The 13145-nt window shown below is 36.6% G+C and overlaps 1 pseudogene; it reads left to right on the top strand.

The window, feature by feature from the left end:
- Positions 1–418: 418 nt before the first annotated feature.
- Positions 419–10898, top strand: LOC109098276 (annotated as a pseudogene).
- The last annotated feature ends 2247 nt before the right edge of the window (positions 10899–13145 follow it).

Raw genomic sequence — 13145 nt, forward strand, 5'->3', positions numbered from 1 at the left:
GTAAAAATTACAAACTTTTTTCTTTACAGTGGTTATAATATCCTTCCTATTTGTCAAGACCGGGGTGGACCCTACCATTCTCAGTGTTGATTGATGAACATTCCTTTCGATAGACTGTGTAGATAGAAAAAAACATTTTAGATTAGATAAGTAAAGCTGCACTTAGGTGGTTCATGGCATATTGTTGACACGATTTGTTCAAGGTCACATCTAAAATGGTATATTTCTGGATGTAGAAGAAAAGTGAAAGTAAGATGGTGATGTTGGTCATTTGTGAGCGATTACTGTTAAACATATACAGTTACAAGTGTTACGTTCCACGCGTGTTTTGTGTTTTGTTTCATTAATGCTGTTTCTGGAAAAAATGACCAACTCCTTCCGTTATTTTTCATGTCTGTGATTAACAGAGTTTAGAGGAGCGCTGCCAGCGGATCCTGCAGGAGATGGAGGGGTCTTTGACAGCTCGGGACCGAGTGGGCATTCAGGATTTTGTTCTTCTGGATGCCTACACCAGTGAGACAGCATTCATGGACAACCTTAGAAAACGGTTTAATGAGAACCTCATATATGTGAGTGACATGGTGGGCATTAGAAAACGGTTTAATGAGAACCTCATATATTTGTTTCATTATTGAGATGTGGGAGAGAATAATAGACTCTCATGCTGAACTCAGGTCAGGCACACAGGTAGACTACTAAGTGAAAATGTTCTCTATACACCTAATTTACCTTGTCACAGTGACTGGAAACTCACTTTGCTGATGATTCAGCACAGAGAAATTTTATTTTAAAGGTTATCAAGGGCACCTTACAAGGATAAACCTACTAAATTTATTTCCTTATGATCTATCTTTAACCTGTGATAGTTCATATTTTAACTCAATACTCTGTTGAGGGAAAATACTGGCTTTTAACTTTTTCTGAAATGTCTTTATCTTTCTTATTTCTATTAGACCTACATTGGGATCCTCCTGGTGTCAGTTAATCCATATAAAGAGTTGGGTATCTATACCAAAAAACAATTGGACATTTACATGGGAGTCAACTTTTTTGAGCTGCCTCCTCATATGTAAGTTTGCATAATACATACACAGGAAATATACGCTATTGATCAAAAGTCTGCGGTCAGTAAGGTTTAAAAAAGAAAGAAAATAAATTACTTTTATTCAGCAAAGATGCATTAAATTGATCAAAACTGACAGTATAGACATTTAAAATGTCACAAAAAATAATCTCAAATGAATGCTGTTTTATAAAATAGAAGAGTTATTTTTAATTGTAATATTTCATAATATTACTGATTTTTTTTCTGTATTTTTCAAATAAATTCATTAAAAAAATCTTACTGAACCCAAACATTTGAATGGCACTGTATACATAAACATTTACTTTCTTTTTGGAATTTATACCCTTTTTTTAAGAACATAGATATAAAATGTTTATTTTACATATAGTTTAAGCATTATTTTTCTGACCTCTCAGCTTTGCACTTGCTGACAATGTTTACCGGACAATGATTAGTGAAGCCAACAACCATTTCATCCTCATTTCTGGGGAAAGTGGTGCTGGCAAGACGGAGGCCTCTAAGAAAGTCCTGCACTTCCATGCAGTGTGCTGTCCCAGCACTAGATCGGCTCCTTCTTTCCAATCCGGTGCTGGAGGTCAGAATTCAAACTTTTTGTCTGAAATGAAACCATTGAAAACATGGGTACATTCTGAATGCACATGCTCAAAGTGTAGCACAATATCAAGTAAAAGAATGTTGACACTAAACGTTTTATACCTACAGGCTTTTGGAAATGCCAAAACCCTGAAAAATGACAACTCGAGTCGATTTGGAAAGTACATGGACATACAGTTTGACCATCAGTTAAAGTCAGATTTGAACAGAAGTAGAAGAGCAGAAAGCATTCATTAGAAATGTAAATAAATGTTTTTTTTTTTTTCTTCAGGGAGCAGCAGTTGGTGGCCACGTCTTAAGCTACTTACTGGAGAAGTCAAGGGTGGTCCACCAAAATCATGGAGAAAGGAACTTCCACATTTTTTATCAGTTAGTTGAAGGAGGGGAGGATGAACTTCTTCGCTGCCTTGGTTTGGAGCGAAACTGTCAGAATTACCGCTATCTTATTCAGGTGAGAAACACAGATACTTTATATTTTCTGAAATTAAAATAAATGCACAGACATATCAGAGCCATGAAGCATCTTGGCAATGTTCACTTTGAGGCCAGTGTCCTGGGTTATGCCACATTAAACAGCAGTGCGGAAGTACACTGGCTGTCAAAGGTACTTTCCACTTTCCATCAAGTTTTCGAATAATTATGCATTAGAAGTTTACATTGTAATGCCAATATTGACCTCTTACTAACATTTACTTTATGCATTTAGCAGACGCTTTTATCCAAAGCAACTTACAGTGCATTCAGGCTAACATTTTACTTACAGTGCATTCAGGCTAACATTTTACTTACAGTGCATTCAGGCTAACATTTTAACATACTTAATTGGGTTATTTGTTGCAACCCATTTATTTTCTCCTTTCTTAATTCTTGGAGGTGAGGCGGGTTTATCGACAGTGACTTTTTAATTTATATTTTTTTACCTGTTCCAAGTAAATACAACATTTTATGTGACCCAAATACTAGTGTGTTTACATTGCTCCTGTTAAAATACACTTGATTAGGTACATACAATTATTGTATGAGACATAAAGTGTTGCATAAAAAGCATGTTTTACATGCTATACAAAGTTGTTTTGGACAATTAAAATTAAATGGTAAATACATATATACTTTAAATTAAAAATGACTTTAAAGAGTTGTTTTACGAAGTATGATTTAAAAAAAAAAAAAAAAAACATTTCCTATGCTTCAGAAATCCAAGCTTATGTAGTATTTATCATTTTCAGGTTCTATGCCCTTTCACCGCTGAACATGCAAAGTATGCCAGGGATGCACTAGCCAAAGCCATCTATGGCCGCACATTCTCATGGCTTGTTAATAAGATTAATGAATCATTGGCAAATAAGGTATGCATGCTTACGTGGAATTTACAAAATCTATAAAAAATACATGAATTAGTTGATGGATTATTAGGTTATCAGTCAGGTGATTCTGAAGCATTTCAGTTATATTCACTCACTGAATACATTTATTGTAATGTTTTTCTTCAAGAAAACTCTTAAACGGGGTTTAATGAGTTAACAAAACCAATTAGTAACCTTTTTATCAATATAGTGTCAGAACAAGCCCTCTAGACACATCTAATAAATAAATGGGTCATCTATGATTTAAAAGGGGTCAGTAAGGATGCATTAATTTGATTGTAAGTGACGGTAAAGACATAATGTTCCAAAACAATTTAATTTGAAACAGATCGCAAACTTTTGAATGATGAATAAAAATGTAGAAACTCACTATACTGATTACATTATTTATGTTTCATGTAATTTGTCTTATATTTATGAAGTACTAGATAGATATACAGTTGTGGTCAAAATGTTACAGTTTAAAAGACTTTGAGGGACCTGAAGGATTTTTCTGAAGAACAGCGGGCAGTTTAATTTGTGTTTTATTTATGAAGTACTAGATAGATAAAAAAAAAAAAAAAAAAAGCCGTGGATCATCCAGGTAACAATACAGTTTTAAAAATCAAGTGAATGTAAACCTTAAAACAGGGTCATTTTTATAAATTAAACTATTATTTTATATTGTGGACTATGTAAATGTCTATGTGAAATATCTTATTCGGGTCAGTACTAAATAATAAATAGCATGCATTTTGTATGATCCCTCCAATTTTGGTAAAATATTTGCAAAGTGTATGTAAAATTTTGACCACAACTGTACATTTTGATGGATTGATATTTACCATGTGTATGATAACTGGTGCTTTGCTCCTCAGTTTTGAACAGTTCTGCATAAACTTCTGCAATGAAAAGCTTCAGCAGCTTTTCATCCAGCTCACCCTCAAATCAGAGCAGGAGGAGTACGAGATGGAGGGAATTGAGGTGAATATTTCCAGTATATACAGCATTTATCAACAAGATGCCCTCACCTTCAGATACTAATGTTATGTAAATGCTCTGGGACACAGATCAGCCTCACCTTGTGTTGTAGCATATCTTCACTGATAAACATTTTTTCCATGTTGACATTTTTCAGTGGGAGCCAGTGCCATACTTCAACAACAAGATCATCTGTGACCTGGTGGAGGAGAAACATAGAGGCATCATATCAATACTGGTGAGTGGAACGGAATCAAGCTGACATACTCATTAAGACATGATTAAGTCACAGTCTTTATGTCATGTATCCCACAATTAAAGGATGAATAATGTTTGTGTCCTGGCAAAGCCACCGATTTTACACTTCTTGAGAAACTAGAGGAGAAGATGTGCGGTCACCCTCATTTCATCACGTGGGTAGCTTTTCCATTTGAACTGACTTAATTCAAGTATTTCAGTGCTATCATAGTACAAGATGATTTTATTGATTTTATCTGTAGGCATTAAAACAGGGGTGTCCAATCCTTTTCCTGGAGGACCACCTTCCAGCAGAGTTTAGCTTCAGTTCTAATCGAACCAGCTAATCAAGGTCTCCAGGAACACGAGAAACTTCTAAGCCAGTGTGTTGGAGCCAAACTCTGCAGCAAGCAGGAATGGACACCCCTGCATAAAAAAAAAAAAAAAAAATCCCTAAAAATAATAATATATCATTTTGTAGATACTGAATGCAGACTGTTTCCAATTATATTGTTATTACAATCTTAGTTGTAATGTAAGATGCAAACTAGAATTGAAGTGCTGTGGTAAACAAGAACTTGTACTGCTGCGAGGCATTATCTTTATTTATTTATCAAATTCACTTTCTCTCTCTAAATTCAGGCAAATGTTTTTTTTTTTGTTTTTTTTAAACATTTCCTTAACTTGACCTGTATGATTTCCTCATGTCAGGATTTCTTGACAAAAATAATGATCTTCTGTACAGAAACATTAAAGAGGTAAGAGGTTCCACCACAGCATGCATTCTCCCTTGGCCTGTCATTTCTGAAAAAATAATGACTATAAAATAGACAATGCAAAAGTTGTTTGTTATTGTTTAAGGGCATGCGACAGTCTAAGAACAGTATTATACAGCATTGCTTGCTATTGAACCTGATGGCAAGAAAAGACCTGAGACAGTACAGTGAAAGACATTTAAATAGACAATTAAAACAAATAATCATAACAGCCTGATCTCTCTCTCTATATATATATAATGTATTTTCAATGTTAATTTTCTATCTATAAGATAACAAATTTACAGATTGTTTGATTCTAGTTTTAGCATAGTATCATTATAGCTGATAACCTTTGAGCAACTCCTGTATTTCAAGTTATTGCACCACTTTAATGTACAGAAATCAAAAAGACATTTTTGACCAGGTTTTTTTTTTTTTTTACAGGTAGCCACCCAGTTTAAGAGCAGCCTTGCAGGCCTCACTGAAATCCTCATGACCAAGGAACCATGGTATGTGCGGTGCCTGAAACCCAACCACTGCAAGCAGCCAGGTGAGCCTTTCACTTCACACCTCTGGTTAGTGGTTTTGTCTGCTGAATGTTTTAAAAGACTGTGCCAGTGACCTCTCTCTCACTCACCTAACCTCAGACCGCTTTGATGATGTCATGGTGAGACATCAAGTCAAGTACCTGGGGTTAATGGAGCACCTGAGAGTCAGGCGTGCTGGGTTTGCTTATAGGAGAAGATACGAGGTCTTCCTGAAAAGGTCAGTTGTCTTAATCAGTTTCATGCATTTGCCTGACATTTTCTATCTAAAGTTACAGTGCATTCAGTTAGTGTCTCTTTGAACTTATCTTCTCTATCAGGTGCTTCTTCTCACCTGTAAACATGTGACAATCCTTGATGCTTTGCAGATATAAGGCTCTATGTCCTGACACGTGGCCACGCTGGAAGGGGACACCAGCAGAGGGAGTGCCTGGGCTTTCAAAGTCATCAAGAAGTGAGACAGTTAGCATGTCAGATGATTTTTTATTTAATTTTTTTTTTTTTTTGTACTGAATGAAAATGTAGTAAACATGCATTAATTTATTTAATAATTTAAATATTCATTAATTTGATCAAAAGTGACAGAGAAAAAAAAGTGACAAAAAAAATCCTTTTCAAAGAAATGCTCCTTTTTTCTTTTCCTCAAAGAATCTTGAAAAAAAGTATTAGATTATCCATAAAAAATATTAAAGAAATAGTTCACCCAAAAATTAACATTTTGTCATGATTTACTCACCCACAACAATATGGTTACCCATATTCTTCAAAATATCTTCTTTTGTATTCAGCAGAAGAAAGAAATTCATAAAGGTTTGGAAAAACTTGAGGGTGAGTAAATGATGACAGAATTTTTATTTTTGGGTGAACTATTCCATTAAGTGTTTTTCAACATTGACAATAAGAAATGTTTCTTGAGCAGCAAATCAGCATATTAGAATAATTTCTGAAGGATCATGTGACACTAAAGGCTGGAGTAATGGCTGCTGAAAATTCAGTTGACATCACATGAATAAAATATATTTTTTTAAATATATTAAATTAAAAACAGTTAATTTCAGTTGTATTAATTTTTATTGTATTTTTTGGAGCAGATAAATGCTACAAATTGTATGATATTTGAGTTGTAAGAGATTTTTTACCCAATCCTGCAGGTTTATTAAGGGCTTCATGAACAGAAATCAGCCTGTCAGCATGGACAACTCGGAGTATCTGGCCTTTGTCAGACAGAGCTACTTCACTCGACTCAAAGAGAATCTGCCAAAATCAGTACTGGACAAAACCACCTGGCTAACTCCTCCACCCATAATGCAAGAGGTAGTCCATACATTATTGGATCCTTTATCATTGAAACCATGCAAAGCTTTGTTTTATAGCTGAAATTAAAATGTTTTTTCACTGTAATGGTACTATATTTTGTAATAAATGAATTTATAGTCACTTTGTTCATTCTTTGTTTATTCAGGTGAACAAGACATAAACATCAAAGTCTTGCAGCAGATTTGTCCTGAGGGCATTAAGGTACATGCAACTAAGAGAAGTTTAACCCCTTTAAACATTAAAGGCCTGCACTGCATAACATTTTAACTTGCAATAACCATATACGCCATAACTCCATTAAACATATGATGGTGAAATTGGCACTGGGATTATGTTGCTCTTCTAATATTGCTGGCAAACTGGCAAGTATCATTTTATTTACTTGCCATTTTACTCACATACGGAAATTGTTAATTTTGGATCTTGAATGGATGTAAAGATGTGTCTTATTTCTGTTCCTGCTGAAAGAATGCTTAGGGGAATTTCGGGGCTCGTTTAACTAAGAGTAGAGTAGATCAGTCTGAGCTTTATTTTTCAGTCAGACAGATGTTTATATCATCTGGGATGCATGGGAAACTGATGTGATATCTTCCTTTATACAGTACAGCTTTCCAGTGATTAAGTATGACAGGAATGGCTTTCGGCCACGTTTCAGACAGCTGATCTTCACTCAGGCTGCTGCATATCTGGTGGAAGAGGCCAAAATCAAACAGAGGGTCAATTACAGCTCACTAAAAGGTGCCCAATGCCAGATAATTAAAAGTCTATGATTGTGTGAAATTTGCCATCAATTTAGATTTCCACAGTTATTTTATTTAAATATATATTTTATATAGTATATGCACTTTAATATAAAAATAAGTACATGATCCTGTTTCATTAAAAACAGCTGGCAAAAGTGTAAACATGCCTCATGATAGAGTAGTCTATTTTGTTTGGATTAGGTATTTTTTCATAGTCTTAGATTTATATTTGACCTTTTATTTATTTTTTTTACCTCTTGTAACACACCACTACTAAATAAGTCAAGTTGAATCCAGTTCCATATAATACCAACCCTTGTTTACACGAGCAATATTTGCTTTTTTACAGGGGTGTCTGTCAGAAATTTAAGTGACAACTTCCTGATTCTCCATGTCACCTGTGATGACACAAAGCAAAAAGTAGGCGGTGAACAAATATCTTTCACAGGGAGTTTCTGTATGAAATTGCCGTCACATGGTAAATTGGAAGAACTTTTGTTCCTTTTCAGTCAGTCCTGTTCAATGTTACGTTGACACGGACTTTAGGGGTCTCACTTTTTTTTTCTTTATTTAAAAAAGTTCTTCTGCTTATAAAGACTTGGGATCCCTGATCACCTCTGAGCATTACTAGTAATGACTATTTGAGTGAAATTTTCATGTCAAGCCACTCATTGTACATCTGGGTATATAAGAATCCATCTGCTCATTCAGATTTTTGCTTTGGAGCCGATCGCTTCATGAGCAAGAGAGTTCACTTTGCTATCAACACATCAGGAAGCATCTTTGCTGCATTCCCGAATGGTGCATTCAGTGGTGTCTGTGCAGTGAATGGGTCTTGACTGCACTGCGAGTGCATGTCCATGGCTACGCTGAGATCACGGCTCTCATTTATAATGAGGTTTCCCTTGGATTCTACCCAGTCTGGTTCTTCTGGTTATAAAGACCATGCGGTCACATTGGTTAGAGACAAGGGTGATCTGAGGATCACTGTCAGGCCAGCCCCCATGGACGTTCTACTCCTTGCAGCGTAGCTCCGTTGAGCTCCCGGCTGAAGGTGCTGGTCCATCTCATGGTGGACCTAGCATCTTATTTGGGGCTCTTGAAGAAGATAAGATGTCGCTCGCAGCATCAACGGTGGCAGCTAAGTTGGAATCAGAAGCTGAGTTGACGCCTGCTCCTACAGACCGCCAAGAACATTGGACTCCTCTGAGTGCTCGAGGCTGGATGATTAGTATCTGGGCCTTGCTTGCACCACCATTCCTCTGGCTAGTATACGTGCGCCTTGTCTTCTTCCAGTAAAGTCCCCGTCCGGTGAACCCTGGTCGAGTTCCTCCAGCACCATTCAGACTGTTTCCGGGTCCAGTACTTGTGTTGTATGCCATTAGTCACCCCTTGTACTAGACTAGGTGCCCATACGTGAGATTCAACTTGGGTAATCCTGTAAGTTCTTTCAATGGTACAGTTTCCCAGTTCCACTGTCAGTCCCTGTTATGTCCCCCTAAAATGGGGTCAGGTCAGTGAACTTAGACTGTGCTGTGATCAGTCTTGTGTTTTTCACATTCCTGCATGATTGTGTCTCCGCACCCCAACGATTGCAGAAGTAATATTGTGAGAATGTTGGAACACCTTTTTTTTTGGCTTCCTTAGTAAGCCCTTTATAGTTGATTTGTTATCTGGCTTACGAGTCGTTTGGCAAGTTACGGATTGCAGTGCATCTGTTCTGGCACGATTGCCTGTCAGCACCTGTGCCATCAATTTGCGTAACACAGTTTTGGTTGTAGCTGTTTCCATAGGGACCCCTAACGTCAGTGTCGATGTAACGTCAAACGTGACTGACTGAAAGGGAACGTCTCGGTTATGCTCCCTGAAGAGGAGAATGGAGCTGTTACGTCCCTCATGCCACAACCATGAATTGCATTGAATGTGGAGTTGCTTCTCGGCTCATCAGCACAAACCTGAATGGGTGGATGCACGCCACCATCTTATATACACATATGTACGGGGAGTGGCTTGGCATGCAAATTCCACAATAGCCATTTCTCGTAATGCTCACAGGTGATTGGGGCTCCCAAGTGAGATCCCTTACATCAGTGTCAATATAATGTCTCAATTACCTCCTTCAGGGAACGAGGGTTACATGATGTAACCAAGACATTTACATACATCAAAACAAAGAAAAAAATACTTGTGCTCAACTTGTATGAAGTTTCCTGTTGAACTCTGTTTGAACAACTTGTCACTGATATATATACTTATGTGATTGTTAAATATTCTGTTTTAGGGGGACCTGGTCTTGCAGTGCAGCTATCTATTTGAGGCATTGACAAAAATCTGTGTGGTGACAAAAAACCACAGCCTCATCAAAGTTGTTCAAGGGAGGTGAGACATACTTCAGTCTGAACTGCCTTTAATACTCAGTCCTGCTCACAGAAATATATTGTTTATTTTATTTAACAAGAATGCATTATACATCAACTGAATTGTTGTCATTTTGTAGTGTGAGGTTTGACATCCAGCCTGGCAAAGAGGGCTTTGTTGATTTTAAGAGCAGCAGTGAATCCATGGTCTACAGAGCCAAGAATGGACACTTGATGGTGGTGGGTCCACGTAATGCAATACATACAACTAAATGAATACACTGGAAACATAAACTATATTTAAAGTGTAACCTCTTTGTATGACCATTAGTAATATGCAGGGGTTATATTGGGCCGGGGCTAAGCAAATATGGCAAATATTCTGCTTGACAAAATCTATCTGCACATGTAGTTTCAAATTCTGTAGTATTTCTGTACCTGAATATTACCGTTAGACATTACCTGAAAACTTAAAGCATTGATTTTATTGTCATCAGATATATCTTTGCACACTGCCAGCATCTCAAATGATTTTGACCAGCATTTTAGTGTTCATAGCAGAAGGCTCTCTTAACTTCTTATATTTTACAGTTTGTCCCTTGTTATATAGGATTTTGTAGGCTTTGCTGACACATATGCACCCCTTGAAAGCCTTTAACCGCGGAGCCCCCAGTATAACAAATCCCAATATAACCCCTGGAAATATGTATATAATTGTATACCACTGTCATATGTATTACTATCAAAATGATATTGATATAACTTTCAACTATTTACATTATAGCCATTTATATTTTTATTTTGCAGGAATCTGCACGGACAAAATCTCGATGATGAAGTTTTACCTCACAAACCTTCTCTACAATGGCCCAATTAATGCATTTCAGTCAAATTTTATTAAACACCATAACTTGCAATAAAAGAACCTACAGAACCGTGTTTTCCAACGGCCTCCCTGATCAAACTCTCCTAATTCAACTCATCAGCTCATTGGTAGAGACTCTAAGACATAAAATGAGTGTTCAAGGTTCAGTTTTGGTGGCAAAATGTGTAATTTTGGGGAACTCCAGAACCAGGGTTGGGAAATACTGCTATAGGATATGAAGTCTGAATTCAAGGGACAAATCATGATATATCACTGCAATTTAATTACCAAGAGGAAAGGAAAACAAGTCCAGCTGGTGTATTGAAGTAGTATAATATTATATAATATTAGTAGTATAACGTTGTATAACACTGTATAATAATAAATTCTGTATTTTAGCTGTATACTGTACATTGTCTTTGATGTGTATTTTATAAGCCAAGTTTTGTTATAAATATCAGACATGTCATGAAAATGAGTAGTCTCGAATCTTGCTAATTGTGCAAATTTCTGATGGACAGAATGTAGAAAAGGGGTTGCTTCACAAACACATTTTTTTAATACAAAAATACTTGTTAATCCTTGTAAATCTTAAACTAATTGTTCAGCAAATACTTTGTGTGCATCAGTTACTTAGACAAACAAATGTAAATTTTGTTGGTGCATTTTGATCTGTCTCACATGCTGCCAAATCCTGACAACACACTGCATCTTTTGCTTAGCACAGACAAACATACTAAGGATGGTTTTATATGCCCAGAACAGATGAGCAAAACAGTGTATGCATGTAGACATACACAACATGTGTATATACATTCAAATATAAAAAGCCATTTGGTATAAGACACTGTATAAATCTGTATATAGCTCTAATAATCATCATAAATCCTTCGACGTTCCATTGTTGCCCTATATATTATATATCTAGTCTAGTCCAATTAAATGTGTGTAGCTATTGTGGTGTTAAAATACAGAAAATATTAGCATCTGTATAATGTTTAACTTAATGTAACCAAGATAATGTTTATGTAGTCTACTTTTAATAAAATTTTTGTGATGTCTCTGTTTTTTTTTTTCTTCTGCAAATTCAGTTCAGCCATTGTATCATGACTGCAGTGGTAATCAGAAGCAAATAAAGTGATTCATGATTGAGTAGTATTTTGTGGACATTTAACATGATTTCCTGATAAATCTTATTAAAGCTTAAAAACAAAATAAACGAATATATGATGATCGATACATATTTACAATTTTCTTCAACTTACCGTGCGTTCCAAACGGGATATATCGCCCTCCGAAGGGCACTTCGGAGTGATAACAGTTGTGCCAGCCATATTGAAGGGTCGTTCCCACTTCAAAGGGCCCTTCGGAATGAAGGATTTCGAAGGGTACAACTGATGGACACTTCGGGCTCCCATGATCCTTTGCACAGATTCTTTGCATAATGCATGTGGAACACACAACACTATTACACATTATTTATTTAACACCAGGGGCGTCGGACTTAAAACCAGTACTGATTACCAGGGCCCCAAAGGAAGAGAGGGCCCTTGAAAAGTCTGGAATATATTTTATTTTACCTGGATATTTTCATGGGGGCACATCAGGACTGCCTATGCATAGGGCCCGGGATCTTGTGCAGCGCCCCTTAAATTATTTATTTAACAGTAACACACACTTATTTACATTTCAAATTTGCACATATCATACCTGTACATACATAATTGTCAATATATATATTGTGTTTTTGCTTTTTTTGTACATAGTCTATTTTGTATTTTTTATTATTATCTGTGTCCTGTCTCTCCACTGTCATTCTGTTGCACTGTGGAGCTTCTGTCACTAAAACAAATTCCTCGTATGTGTAAACATAGCTGGCAATAAAGCTCATTCTGATTCTGATGATGACGGCGCCTCCGCGTGGGCACGTGATGATGACCCAGAAGGGTAGAACGGTAACTTTGTTGCCACCTCGTGGTGAATTAATGGACGATGCTTTCAATAAGGGAGTTGTGTTTTGAATGGTATTTGATTTTTTTGGGGAAACGTCAGCATCTATTTAATGCGCAATTCTATGCGCAATGTTTTTTTTCTGATGACCCTGCAACTCAGTAGCCCCTCACTGCAGAACTTCAGATTCAGGGGGCGTGGTTGGATCCGGTTTAGGGATCAGGGGGTGAAGACTGTAAGGTTTAGGTACATGTTTGGTGGGAGGAGTTAAAATCTGGATCCAACCACGCCCCCTGAATCTTGTGTTCTGCTGTCTCAATTGAGTTCGGGTTGGTTTGATGTTTCTGTTTGTTTTATTGTCTTGTCAA

This window comes from Cyprinus carpio, chromosome A5, assembly GCF_018340385.1.
Source record: "Cyprinus carpio isolate SPL01 chromosome A5, ASM1834038v1, whole genome shotgun sequence".
Classification (NCBI taxonomy): domain Eukaryota; kingdom Metazoa; phylum Chordata; class Actinopteri; order Cypriniformes; family Cyprinidae; genus Cyprinus; species Cyprinus carpio.